At 36.7% G+C, this 14,850-nt stretch overlaps 1 pseudogene; it reads left to right on the top strand.

Annotated features, from left to right (window-relative positions):
* Window positions 1-11,256: 11,256 nt before the first annotated feature.
* Window positions 11,257-12,891, top strand: LOC144252984 (protein spire homolog 1 pseudogene; annotated as a pseudogene).
* Window positions 12,892-14,850: the final 1,959 nt, after the last annotated feature.

Below are 14,850 nucleotides of genomic sequence, written 5' to 3'. Positions count from 1 at the left end.
TTTATTTATAAATTAATTGACCAATAACAGGTAGATATTTTATTAACTAACATTTTTCCTAGTATCGCATTCCTCAAAGTATGCAACATTTTAAAAATTTCTCCACAATAATATATAGCATTTTGTAGTTGATATAAATCTCGATGGTAAAAGTTGTATTTCAGGTAATTGAAGACAGGCTGAGTAATAAAATAATTTGTAAGAAATATCATTTACACTGAATGAGAGGAAAAATATAATAAGTAAAATGATTCTTTTTTAAGTTAACCATTTATCTCAATATCATTAGATTGGAGGTAGGCTCTAGATTTTTTGCCTCCATAGTATGAAAGTGCCCTAATCTTTCACTTTTCTAAATAGGTAAAAGAAATTATTTGTATAAAAGAATGTGAGTAAATTGTTTCTATATCTAAGTGAATTATAATGCCATTTAAAAATTAATATTGATTTGATTATATACTTATATTCCTCCTGATTTTATAGGTTTTTTTATAGAAGAAGAGGCTAATTATTTTTGTTTCAATAAAATCTGATGCATGCCATATTTTAAAATTTCATCCTAATCAAATGAATGAATACTTCCTTAACATAAAATCCAGGTAATTAAATATAATAATGAGATATAGAAGAAAGAAAAGAGATAGAGAGAGAAAGAGAGAATGGGGGAAGTGAGGGAGGGAAAAAGAGATATAATTGCAAGAAAACAGAAAAACATAATTTTTATTAATAAAACATTTGGACATACTAACAAATGCATTTAATCAAGTTTATTGTACTATATAGTGTAAATCCATATTGCATTATTAAATGCATTTTACATTTTTAAATGAATCATTCCATTTTAGATGAAATTATAAAATTAAATAATGTATAACTTGAAAGCCCCAGAAAAATCAGCTGAAAAGTTATGAGGAACAATGTGGGAAATCAGTGCTGTACTTCCCCATGTGTATGAAGTTATGGGCATTGTAAAATAATAAACAAATACCCCACCAAAATAGAATATGAATCTCTAAATTTGGATTTTGTATTGTAGAAAAAGTAAATTAGTCACTTTGGTAATTATTTAGTTAAATTATTTATCTTTTTATAATTTTCAGATTTTGGAATATGATTTCATGATTTATTTAATATTGGAAAATAAAATTTTATTCAACTTGGCCTAGTTGTTCTTTGTAGGATATAAAGTTATAAATTAAACACTAAATGGATTTGTATACAACTCATCTCTGGAACATATAAATAATATATCAGAGTGGCTTACATAAAATTTCAAAAACTTTGCTTTCCAGGAGAGGATAAAAATAACCATTCTGAAATCTATTCAGAGTACTAAGTCATTTACTTTGCTTTCCATAGCAAAGAGTAACTTCAATAAAAATCATTTTTACCAAAGTCATAAAGAACAAAGGCAGCAGATGCAAAAAAGGGAAAATGTGACATAAATCTGGTAAATATTAATACAATCATATCAATAATACTCAAATGTGAATCACCCAAAAGCACCAATTAAAGATAAAGATTAAAGAGTGAATAATAATAATAAACTATAGTTGTCTTTAAAAATTTTACTTTAAAGACACCCAGATTTGAAGTAAAATATTGAGACAGATGTGTCATGTTAACTCTAATAAAAAGAGTCCTGGAGTAGCCATATTAATTTCAGAAAAGCAGACTTTAGAACAAGAATAATTATCAAGCATAACAATGGGCATCATATAATGATGAAGAGGTTAATTCTGCTAGAACATGTAACAAAATAGTGTATCAACAATAAAGAATCAAAATACATGAGGCAAAAACTATAAAACGGCAAGAAAAAATAGATTATTCCAGCATTATAATATTTTAAAAATTTTAATTCCTTAATTATACTTGGAGACTTCAACAATCTTCTTTTAATAATTAGCAGACCCAGCAGGTAAAATATTGGGTGAGATATTATTGAACTAAAGATCATAATCAATTACCTGTATCTAATTGACATCTATAGAACACATCACTTCATGATAGCAGAGTATGCATTCTACTCAAGATCACATGAAGTGTTCACCAAAATAGTCTACATTATGGGCCATAAACACACTAAATAAATTTAAAAGCCCAGAAATCCTGCAAGTTTCTTTCAGAACACAATAGAATTAAACTATAAATCAATACCAGAAAAATAGATGGAAAATTGCCAAATATTTGAAAGTAAAATAATACATTTCTAAATACCACTTACATAAAAGAGAAAATCTCAAGGAAAATTCAAAAAACATATTTTACACTAAGGGCAAATGAAAATAAAATTCTCAGAATTTGTTGGATACAGTGATAGCACATATATTAGATAAGAACATCTGAAATCAATAACATACTAGAGGCAGAAAAGTAACATAAAGTCGAAGCAAGTAGAAGAAAAACAATAAGAATTAAAGTGAAAATTAATGAAATTAAAATAGGTAAACAATAGAGAAAATCAATGAAACAAACATTTGGCTCTTCTAAAAAATCCATTGAATTGATTAACCTTTATCCAACCTAAGGAAAAAAGGGAAGAAACAAACTAATAATATCAGAAATAAAGAGGTCATCACCTCTTTCCCAGGGACATTAAAAACCTAATAAAAGAATATTGCTACTCCTCAAATTATTCCATGAAATAGGAAAGGAAGGATCCCTTCCAAACTCATTCTTTGAGGCTAGAATCACCTTGATATGAAACCAGACAAAGACACATCAAAGAAAGAAAACTTTAAACTAATATCCTTGATGAAGGTAGATACAAAAATTATGGATTTTTTTTTTGCAATCACATCAATAGATTTAAAGACCTTGCACCTAATTGAAGAAAAAATAGGCCCAAAAGTTTACCATGTCAGCTTAGAACATGACTTTTTTAACAAAACTCCTAAAGCACAAGAAGTAAAATTAGGAATCAATAAATTGGATAGATTCAAACTAAAAGGCTTCTTCACAGCAAAGAAGATCATCATTACTGTGAAGAGAGTGCCTACAGAATGGGAGAAAACCTTTACCACCTCCACCTCAGCTAGAGTATTAATCTTCAGGATATATAAAGTACTCAAAAAAACTTAACACCAAAACAACCAATAATCCAATGGAAATGGGCTAAGGAACTCAGCAGACACTTCACAGAAGAAGAAATACTATCTGTTGCCATATATATGAAAAAAATATTTAGCATCTCTAGCAATTAGAGAAATGCAAATCAGAACTACTCAAAGATTTTAGCTCACTACTGTCAGAATGGCAATTATGAAGACTACAAACAACAATAATTGTTGCCAAGAATGTGGGGAAAAAAGGTACACTCAAACATTGCTGGTGGGACTGCAAGTTGGTGCAACCACTATGGAAAGCAATACGGAGATTCCTTAGAAAATTTGGAATGGACCCACTTTTGACCCAGCTATCTCATTCTGGAGTTTATACCTAAAGGACTTAAAAATCAGCATACTTTCTTGATGCAGCTACGTCAATGTTTATAGCAGTTCTCAATTCACAATAGCCAAACTATGGAATCAATTTAGGTGTCCTTCAACAAGATGAATGGATGAAGAAAAGGTTATATATATATATACACAATGAAATATTACTAAGACTTACAGAAGAATAAAATTATGGCATTTTCCAGTAAATGGATGGAGCTGGAGAATATGCTAAAAGAAAAATAAGATAATCCCCCCAAAACAAAACAAAAAAAAAAGATGAATGTTTTCTCTGATATGGGAATGCTAATTCACAATATGAGGACTAGGGAAAAATAGAAGTACTTTGATTAGGCAGAGGTGAGTGAATGTAGGGGAGGTAGTATAGGTGTAATAAGGACAGCAAAATGTATTGGACATCATTACCCTATGTAGATATATGACTACATGATTGGTATGATTCTACATCATGTACAGTCAGAAGAATGAGAAGTTATGGTCCATTTTCATATGATGTATCAAAATGCATTCTACTGTTTTGTATAACAAATTAGAACAACAACAACAAAAGAATATTATGAACAACTCTATGGCCAAATGTTTTTAATTTAGATGAATTGAACCAATTTCTTGAAGGAGATAATTTTCTCAAACATAGTCAAGAAGAAATAGAAAATCAGAACATGTTTTTATCTATTAAAGAAATTGAATCAATAATTAATAGTAATCCTTCAAAACAAGATCACTGAGCCCAAATTGATTTCATTAATTAGTTCTACTAGACACTTAGGCAAGAAATTAAATAAAGCTTTTATAATCTCTTCTAGAATTAGAAACGTATTGCATTCATCTCAACTAATTCTATGAAGCCAGTATTATCCAAAGTCAGAAATAGATGTCTTAGTAAAAATATAAAACAGTATCTCTCATGAACACAGATGCAAAAGCCCTTGAAAAATACTGCCAAAAAGAATCCAAAACTGTTTAAAAATAATGGAACATCATAATCAGGCAAAATCTATCCCATCCATTCAGATTTAATAATTAGAATGTTCATGTACTCCCTAAATTCATTTTGAAAGCACCATTGTTATATTAAAAGTTGGGGCTGTTAGGAGGATTTAGGTCGCAAGGACAGAACCTTCGGGAATGATATCAGTGTCCCTATTAAAGAGTTTCCAGAGAGCTGTCCTGCCTCCTACACTATTTGAGGATATAGCTAGAAAGGATAATCTGTTAAACAGAACCAGTGTCTTCACTAGACACTCTTTGTGCCTTGATATTCAACTTTAAAGCCTCCAAAACAGTAAGTAATAAATTCCTGTTCTTTATTAGATATCAATTTATAGTACTATGTGATGGCAACAAAAACTGGCTAAAACAAAACTAGTGCAACCTTGAAAATTCATCAATTGGTGCAAGTTGCATCTTCAATGGGCTAAGGAAAACAAAAAAACATATGGCCATACAAATGGATGCACAATAATTTGATAGAATCCAACACATATTCATGGAAAAATCTATCCGGAAACTAGAATTAAAGGATGAATTTTCTCAACTTGTTAAAGAACACTTAACAAAAATCTATAGTTCATATTATATTAATGATTAGAAATTACATACTTTCTCCCTAAGATTGAGAACAAGACAAACTTCCTCATCATGCTGAAAGTCCTATCTAGTGCTATTCAAAAAGAAAATGTATATTGATTTGAAGAAAAAAATGAATTATCCTCCTTTGAATATAATACGTTTCTGAGGAAAATTTCAAAGAATCAATAACAAAGACAACAATAAAACTCTTGGAGCTAGTATGAAATTATAACAGCAAAGTTTCATAAGCTATTAACATAAAAATCAATTGATTTTCTACATATCAACAATGAAAAATACATATTCAAAATTTAAAACACAATACCACTTTCATTAGCACTAAAAATACTTAGTTAAAAATTTGACAAAGTACATAAAAATCTATATTAGGAAAATTATAAAACTGATGAAAAAATTAAAGAATGTGTAAGCAGAGACATATTCATGTTCATGTATAGGAAGACTTAATGTTTTTTATGTTGTCAGATCTAGACAAATACATAATGGTCCATAAGAAATAGACCCATGCAAATGGGAAATAAGCAAAGATAATTAAACAAAAAATATACTCTTTTCAACAAATGTTTCTGGAAGTACTAAATATTGCATGAACAAAAGTAATCTAGACCCATATTTTATACTAGTTTCCTAGATTGCCAGATTTTTCGAGGTACACTGAGGACTCCCGAAGGAAATTTTTATCATGCCTTATGTCATCTGAGAAATAACCTCTAACATGTTAAAACACTTTTCTGCTTATAAACATGCTAAATAACAAAAAAAATGGATCAATAGATAAAACTTGATTTTATTAATATATTTATATGCTTTGAATTTATGCAATAAACTCAAAATCATTGTAATCACATTTGTTTATGTAAAAATATCACACATTTGAGCAAGAGACTTGGCATCTTCCAAGAAAAGAAAAAGGGAATGTTTCTACTGGTATATCTAAGAAGTTTTTGCCAATTTCATTCATTCCATATTATCCCTGGATGATACATGCACATGATTTCTGGTGATTGTGGAGAAGCACAGCTGGTAGCTACCATCAAAACTCAAATACACATCTGTTGTGATATTGCCTAAAAGAATTTCTTACTAATTTATATGACAAAACATCTTTTACCCACTACCCCTTCACACAGTAGTGTAAGATATTTTCAAAAACATCTGGACTCTCTGCTCAAAGGAGGCATTTCTTATCTAGTAGGGCATTATTTTCATTAGATTTTACTATAATTTGCTATTATTATCCAGTGAATCATTAAAAACAACATATTAGTGTCAAAGATATGTTAATTCATAAGCATTTTTTAACTTTCTTTTTTAATCCTTCTGAATTATTCCAACTGTCTCAGGATTTCCAAAGCAAAGCAAATTAATTCATTTCCCTACTTTAGCAAATTAATTTTTCTCCTGATTATTTTTTCTAGAGACTTAGCATTCCATACATTTTTAGATCTCCAAAAGTTGCTTGTAATAAATCCAGTATAAGAATACAAAATGAATTATTTATAACTCATACATTTTTAGGTTGATTTTTTAAATATCTAATTTGTTATTTGCTATATTGCATGATGGTCCTGTTGTTGACACATAATCTATATAGCAGACTGACCAAATAGTTGACAACTAAATTAACATGATCTAAGAGCCCTATCTTCGGTGTTTTCTAAGTTCTTGGAGTATATACTAAATTTTTATTGATTATGCATTACACAGTATCTATTTTAAGTTGAATGCATGGTATCAGGTGACATGAAATCATAGGACACTATAATGAGATACAAAAAATACTTAAAAGAAAAAAAGCAATTTCCTAATTATAGATGGGTGTTAAATCTGTGAATTTTCAAGCATGAAAAAAAATCATTATAAATGTTAAATTTCACACTTAGGCAAATGTATTCAACAGAATGTTCATGTACAATCTGCACATTCTCCGCATTTCTAGCTGGTTTTCAAATTCCTCACAGTATACTTCTAAACTATCTTTGTGAAATTAGGCATAAAACAGCTTATGAAATTTACAAGGCCAGTCTAAAATGAATATACAATTTCCCTTCAAATATCCCAAGAGAACAGCAAATAAGGCAATAGGGTTGGACAGCAGCTATTTAAAATAAGGGAGGTAGGAAATTAGAGAAGATGGAATCAACTGTGATAGCGCCACTCTTTTAAGGAATTTGGAGTCAATTTTAATGTTATATAGCTAATATAGAGAGTTTAGTAGACAAAGTACTGCTTTCTCTAATTTATCTTTTTAAAGTTTATTTTTTTACGAAATTTTAAGAAAAAGTACAGGTGGTTAAAACCTAGAATGAGATCAGAAATGGGGCTGTCTTAATGTCAGTGTTACATTAAGTCTAAGCTGACCTCTCAGTACATTCAGATTGTGCAAGTATATTACAAATAAAGAATCCAGGATGCCCATGTCAACCATATCTCTTGTGTTGGCATCTTTCCTTCAACTCACATCTATTTCTATTGCCTCATTAGGTGTGTGTGTGTGTGTGTGTGTGTGTGTGTTTGTATATACACACAAATGGAAAAGAGAAAGCAAAATTCAAGGTTTAGACAGCTCAATGATACTAAAGTTAAATTTTTTGTTTTCATTAACAGTCCCTCAATGAAATAGTGTGCATATTGAAATGGATGGTTAGAGGCAGATGTGAATGATGTGGAAGGTTGGAGGCACATATGAATGACTTGAATTTTTGTCTGGTTCTCAAAGTAGCGATATTGGAATATCACTGGAACAATCTTGGAAAACACTGTGAACCTATGGACTTTAGCACAAGTATAAGAATTCTTGTGTCTCATAGCAGCAAAGCAGGTTCTGTAGAAGAGATAGTAAATCATACACACAGTGATTCATTCATGAGTGGAATTCTTTGTCACCTCTGTGCATATAGAATAGTCCTATGAACAAAGTTGTTATGGTTTCAGGTATGTGGAATATTCCTGAGCCAAAGTGAATACTCTCCTTTCTATTAAGTTGGTCTAATTCTTCTACTAGCAGAGACAAACTTTGAGTTTCCATGATGGTATTATTTCAATAGGAAACGGATCAGCAACTTGATGGAAAGTAAATTCTCCAGCTTTCCTCTTTGACCATGGAAGGTGCAGAAAATTTTCTTTAGATAAATGATAAAAGTTATAGTCTAGTAGACTTTAATTTTTAACGTTACTTTTTTTAAGTATCATTATAGTCATTGTGACCATCCATGACTGTGGGAAATTAGTAACATAATGAGTGGTTCCAAACTGTGTAAGCAGTAGACTAGAATTCAGAAGATCTTGTTGGAGCTTCCATCTGCATTGCTTTTTCAAGTATTTCATTATTTAGACCAAGTATTTTTTTCCTACTATAATCACATGTTCATCATTGAACAGATTTTTGTTGATGTCAGAGCAAGATCAGCCTGTACCTATGGCAGACTATAAAAGTTAAGCAATTAGTGACCTTAGGAACCCCTCAAAACCAATAACTGGTAGAAGCTAATGAATCTATATCAACAGTTGAAAATGATCATAAAATATATACTTTAAATCAATCTTTCCTGTAACTGTTTTTATCACTTACAAATTAAAATATTTCTATTCAAATCTTTCTTTCTGATTTGCTTTTGGCAGAAGATTACAGAAGACATTAAAAAAAATTCCCTGATTTGTGTTTCTATAAATATGTTCATCAATGAAAGTGAGATGTCCCTTTCACTAGAATCCTGGTTATATCCAGCTTAGCATGTCTCTCTGAGGAATAATGAAATTTCAGAGGATTGTGAGTGTTTGATGCTTCTTTCCCCCAAAATATTCTCTTGTTTAATTTTGTGTTAAAATTCTAAAGCATTAGCTGTGTGTGTCCACATTTTCTTTTCCATGGGAGTTTCTGCTTCTTAGAGATAACACTAATTCTTTATCTCATTCAGTACCACATTAATGCCCTACATTGTAAGACTAAACTACAAAGATTCTATAAATACTTACTTTGTATAAAATAATAGGGAAATATGAGAGGGGAATCTGTGTATTGGCTCATATGGCTCAAGTGGTAGGATATGCCTTATAACCTGGACCAGCTGAGAAGTCTTGTCTTGTTCTTGGACCTATTCAACTTATGTAGTTTTAAAGATTAAAGATATATTGGAAACACATGCTAACCTTTGGTATTAATTACCTCTAAGTCCAAAATGTCACTTATCTTGTGCTGCATCACTTTCTTTTTTTTTCTTTTTTTTCTTTTTAAACATGTATTTAATTTTTAGGTGTAGATGGACACAATACAATGCATTTATTTTTATGTGGTGCTGAGGATTGAACCCGGGTCCCAGGGGTGCTAGGACACAAACAGACAACTGAGTGAATGAAGGAAGACTGTACAGGATATGAATGAGAAATTCAATAAAGAGATAGATATATTGAATAAGAATCAAAGAGAAATCCTGGGGGGGGAGCACATTTCAAAACCCAGTTAAACATCTCACCAATAGGGCTCAGAGGTAGAACGCTCACCTAGCATGCACAAGGCACTGGGTTTGATCCTCAGCACAGTATAAAGTAAAATAAAGACATTATGTTCACCTATATCTAAAAAATAAGTATTTTTTAAAGTCTCACCAATAAATTTTAAAAAATAGAAGACAGAATTTCAAGACTGGGAAATTCATAGCAATAAAATAAAAAAAAAATACAAAGCTCTTACTAGAATATACAAGAACCCTTGGACAACAATAAGAGACTAACTTAAGAATTGTAGGTCTTGAGGAAGTATAAGAGGTATAGGTCAATGACATAAGATATTCTGTAAATATAAAATTCCCTAAACCTCAGGAAGAAGATGGACATTCATAGACTAGAGGCATTTATAACCCCAAATAGATAGGATTAAAAAAAGAACCTCTCCAAAATGTATTACAGTTAAAGTGTCAGAAGTCAAGTACAAAGAATACAAGTTGCAAAAGACACATAATAAATCAATTATAAAGTCAAATCAGAATAACAGCAGATATCTAAGCAAAATATCAAGGGTCAGGAGGGCTTAGACTGTATTTCAAGTGCTGAAAGAAAACAACTGCCAACCAAGGTCCCTATATTCAGAAAAGCTATACTTCAGGATTAGAGAATAAAAACTTGCTATGATAAATGGGAACAAAATGAATTCATGACCACTAAATTATCATTGCAGAAGGATATAAAAGAAATCCTACACACAACCAAGAGGGCATGGAAAAGAAGAAATCTCATTAGAATTGTCCACAGACAAATGGGAATTAGAAATAAATCAAGACTTAGAAATGAAAAACAAGAACAAGAAGAAGTTAATATATAGCTATGCATATTTATACATATTTATAATGAAAGAGAATGCAAATCATCTTAATTATTCAATTAAAAGATACAGACTGCCCTACTGTATTTAAAAATAAATTTTATATTGTCTTCAAGCAACACGCCTCACAGGCAAAGACATTCACAGACTGAAAGTGAAAGGATGAAAAATGATATTTGATGCAAACACAATCCAAAAACAAGCAGGCACAATCACTCTAACACATGTCAAAGCACACTCTAAACCAAAACTAGTCCAAAGAGACAAAGAAGATGAAGGGAAGAATTTAATAAGAAAATAGTAGGATTATAAATAATACTGGCACAAATATTGGTGCATCTCATTTTATAAAACTAATGTTACATGATATAAAGTTAACCTCAATTGTACTGATAAAGTTCTTTATAATAAAATTGGGGGGCGGCCGACCCGCCTCTCGGAGCCGCAGCGGCGCGGGCCGCCTCGCTAGCCCACGCCGCCCGGCCCTCGGGTCCCGCGCCTAGGCGGCGGGCGCGGCCGGGTGGGGCGCGGCTCGGGCGGAGGCGCGCGGGGACGATGCCGCGGAGCTGAGCGGACGCGGCAGCGGCGCGGCGCCCTCCACGGGGTGGCGCAGGCGGCTGGCTGCAAGGGCCCGGCCGAGCCCGCAGCCGCCGCGGGCCCGCCGGAGGCGCTGAGCCTGGAGGAGATCCTGCGGCTGTACCGGCAACCCATCAACGAGGAGCAGGCGTGGGCCGTGTGCTACCAGTGCTGCGGCCGCTGGTAAAATGGGAAATTCACGTTGTACAGAAACAGAGGTTATCCAGTCCTTGGGAATTATTATCTATAAAGCACTGGAAGGAGAATGAGGAACGGGAGCTAAGCCCTCCCCTGGAGCAGCTCATCGACCGGATGGCCAACACGGTGGAGGCCGATGGCAGCAAGGACGCGGGCTACGAGGCTGCAGACGAGGGCCTGGAGGAGGAGGAAGATGAGAAGAGGGCCCTCTCTGCCATGCGCTCCTACCGAGACGTCATGAAGCTGTGTGCTGCTCTTCTCCCAGCCGAGTCAGAGGCACCAAATCATTATGAGGCAGTGTGTCGCGCACTGTTCGCAGACACCATGGAGCTCCACACGTTCCTGACTAAAATCAAGAGTGCAAAGGAGAATCTTAAGAAGATTCAAGAAATGGAGAAGAGTGATGACTCCAGCACAGACCTAGATGAGCTGAAAAACGCTGACTGGGCCCGATTCTGGGTCCAGGTGATGAGGGATTTGCGAAATGGGGTAAAACTTAAGAAGGTCCAGGAGCGGCAGTACAACCCACTGCCCATCGAGTACCAGCTGACCCCCTATGAGATGCTGATGGATGACATCCGGTGCAGAAGGTACACCCTGCGGAAAGTGATGGTGAATGGTGACATTCCTCCTCGGTTAAAGAAGAGCGCTCATGAGATCATCCTGGACTTCATCATGTCAAGACCTCCTTTAAACCCCGCTTCAGCCAGAAAACTGAAACCAACCCCACCACGGCCTCGGAGCCTGCATGAAAGAATATTAGAAGAAATTAAAGGAGAAAGAAAGCTGCGGCCTGTGTCCCCAGAGGAGATTAGACGGAGCCGATTGGATGTGACTACCCCAGAATCTCCAAAGAATGTTGGGGAGCCATCTATGCTGAATGGAGGCCTGACATCGCAGACAGAGATTGGGGGGACCCCTGCTGCCCAGCAAGCACCTGCACAGCGCAAGAAGCTCCTCAAGGCCCCCATGCTGGCCGAGCTGGACAGCTCTGATTCGGAGGAGGAGACTCTGCCCAGGTCGTCCAGCGACAGCAGCGCGTCTCCCTCCTTCCTCGAGAACCCAGCGCTGGAGGCCACGTGCGAGAGGAAGAAGCCCCAAGAGTTCCTGCCCATGTCGTCCACCCCTCAGCCCGAGCGGCGGCAGCCGCCCCAGCGCCAGCACTCCACCGAGAAGGAGACGCCCACCAATGTGAGGCAGTTCCTGCCCCTGACCCGGCAGAGCTCCCGCTCCCTGGAGGAGTTCTGCTTCCCCGTGGAATGCCTCGCTCTGACGGTGGAAGAGGTGATGCACATCCACCAGGTGCTGGTGAAGGCAGAGCTGGAGAAGTACCAGCAGTACAAGGACATCTACACTGCCCTGAAGAAAGGAAAGCTCTGCTTACGTTGCCGAACCCGGAGGTTTTCCTTCTTCACCTGGTCTTACACCTGCCAGTTCTGTAAGAGGCCCGTGTGCTCACAGTGCTGCAAAAAGATGCGGCTGCCCTCCAAGCCATACTCCACTCTACCCATCTTTTCTCTGGGACCTTCCACCTTACAAAGAGGGGACAGTACTACCAGGTCAGAAAAGCCCCCAGCAAGCCACCAGTGGCCACTGCGCAGCATCGCCAGGTTCTCCTCAAAGTCTCCCAAGGAGCTCATGGAGGATTGGAGCACCATGGAGGTGTGCGTGGACTGCAAGAAGTTCATCTCGGAAATCGTCAGCTCCAGCCTGCGCAGCCTGGTGCTGGCCAACAAAAGAGCCGGTTAAAAAGGAAAACACAGTCCTTCTATGTGTCCTCTCCTGGCCCCTCGGAGTACTGTCCTTCAGAGAGGACTATCAGTGAGATCTGAGCCGTGCCTTCCACTGGCTTCAGTGTGCAGAGTTGGGGCAGCCATGTCCGAGGATGCTGACCAGGCCGCTCCTTTCCGTGGTTTGACTAAACAGGCTTAAGTTTGAAGTGGACCAGAATCCTGCTGCATCACCTTGTCCCACAGGCTCTACCCTGAGTTTCCTCGACTGGTAATAGGAAAGGCCAGCCACCTGCTCGTTGGCCCTGAGAGGACAGTACTCTGGAATTTGCTTTGTGTGTGTGGATGTGGTGGCTGGAACCTTGCTGAGTCCAGTTCCTTGCCGCCCCTCCAGTGATCCTGGCTGAGGCAGAAGCTGCTCCCGCAAGTAGTCAGTCCAACAGAGATGTCGATGGCAGCAGGGCTGTGCGCAGGAAGGCACGTTGGCAGTTCCACCTGACAGTGTGCCTGTCCAGGGTGCCTGGTGATGGCGGGCCAGGCTGTCCATCGTCTCAGCACAACACCTGAGGGACTTGCTGATGCCGACCAGCTGACTGAAATTGTCATTGTTCCAAGGTTCAGGTTTGTGCCGGCACTGTAGTGCAGAGCATCTGAGGGAGCGGGGCCTCGAGGTGGCCATGTTGTCTTGGTGCCTGCATCGGTGTTGCTGAGCCTGTGACAGGCCTCCTTCCCCATCACGAGGGTATTTCAGTTACTGGGTGTCATCATGAGGATCTGAGAATGACAGTTCTGTGGGAGTTTCAGGACAGAGGAAGGCTAAACTGTTCTCAAGCAGCTGAGGGTATTTGGTCAGCCCTAGAGTGGCTGGGACCACAGAGGGTGCCGGGAGGAGGAGCTGGGGCTCAGCATTTTCAGCTGCATTTTTCATGACTTTATAGTGCAGCCATCATGACTAAATTAAGCTACAATTTGGTACCTAAGGTGTCGGAGACCAGCTCCAACAGGGGGTCTCAGGAGACGAACGGATGGTGAGGAGTCGGCGAAAGAGGGGGTGGAGAAACAACACAGACACCAAAGTGAAGGTGTTGATCCCAATCTTTACTTGTGAAGTTGATCATATATACTTTTCATTTTGGCAGGCTCACAGTATATTGTGGTTACAAAACAGGAATCATTATTCAAAGAAACAAAATATTACCTAGCTACAATTAGAATAGAAGAATGTATCTTGGCTTATGCATAAGCAAGCATTTGTACTTTCAGTTCGAGTTTTGTTTTGAGCTGTTTCTGCTTAGTTAACTTTTAATAATAGTTACAAATGTCCCAAACTATTGGCCTATACCTTGACTATTTTTTCTTGACTTACTGACTGGAACCAGTGCCATGGTTACAGCAAGTGGTTGATTTGTTATTACTTTTCATCAAACAAAAGTAAGAGCACAAACCATTGTGCACAGGAACAAGAACAAGTTGCCCAGTACTAAGCACTAATCTATCTTCTTAACATTAATTTTTCTTCTCTAGATTTTAATTTAATTTCTCAAAAACTTCCTTGACAGGAATACAGGGAGTTTTTCTTTAGACATTAACAATTTACACTCCACAGCTGAATCATTGCATTTAGAGCAAACAGATCTATGCTTTAGAAGTAGTTGCATTAATTGGGAAAGTCATGATTTTTCCTTCATACTTAATGGTCATATGAGAAATCACAACTATACTTATTAAAGGAATATAAAAACAAATCAGCCCATTCCCAGAAACATACTGCGCTCCTCCAGAGGATGGACGCCTTGCGCCATCCACCTCAGTAGGGCCTTGCCATTGCCTGAGTCAGGGGAGGGGCGCAGCACTAAGGTCTCAAACTGAAATTTATTTTTATAAATGAATTTTGAAAGAAAAATGTCTAGCTCTTTTAAAATTATATGAAAATTAACCTGCTGATAGGCAAGATTTTTGGATGCTTTTTGCACTGATT

The sequence above is a fragment of the Urocitellus parryii genome, unplaced genomic scaffold, assembly GCF_045843805.1.
Source record: "Urocitellus parryii isolate mUroPar1 unplaced genomic scaffold, mUroPar1.hap1 Scaffold_79, whole genome shotgun sequence".
NCBI lineage: Eukaryota > Metazoa > Chordata > Mammalia > Rodentia > Sciuridae > Urocitellus > Urocitellus parryii.
Note: the sequence above shows the minus strand (reverse complement) of the source record. Positions and strands in the feature narration are given on the sequence as shown.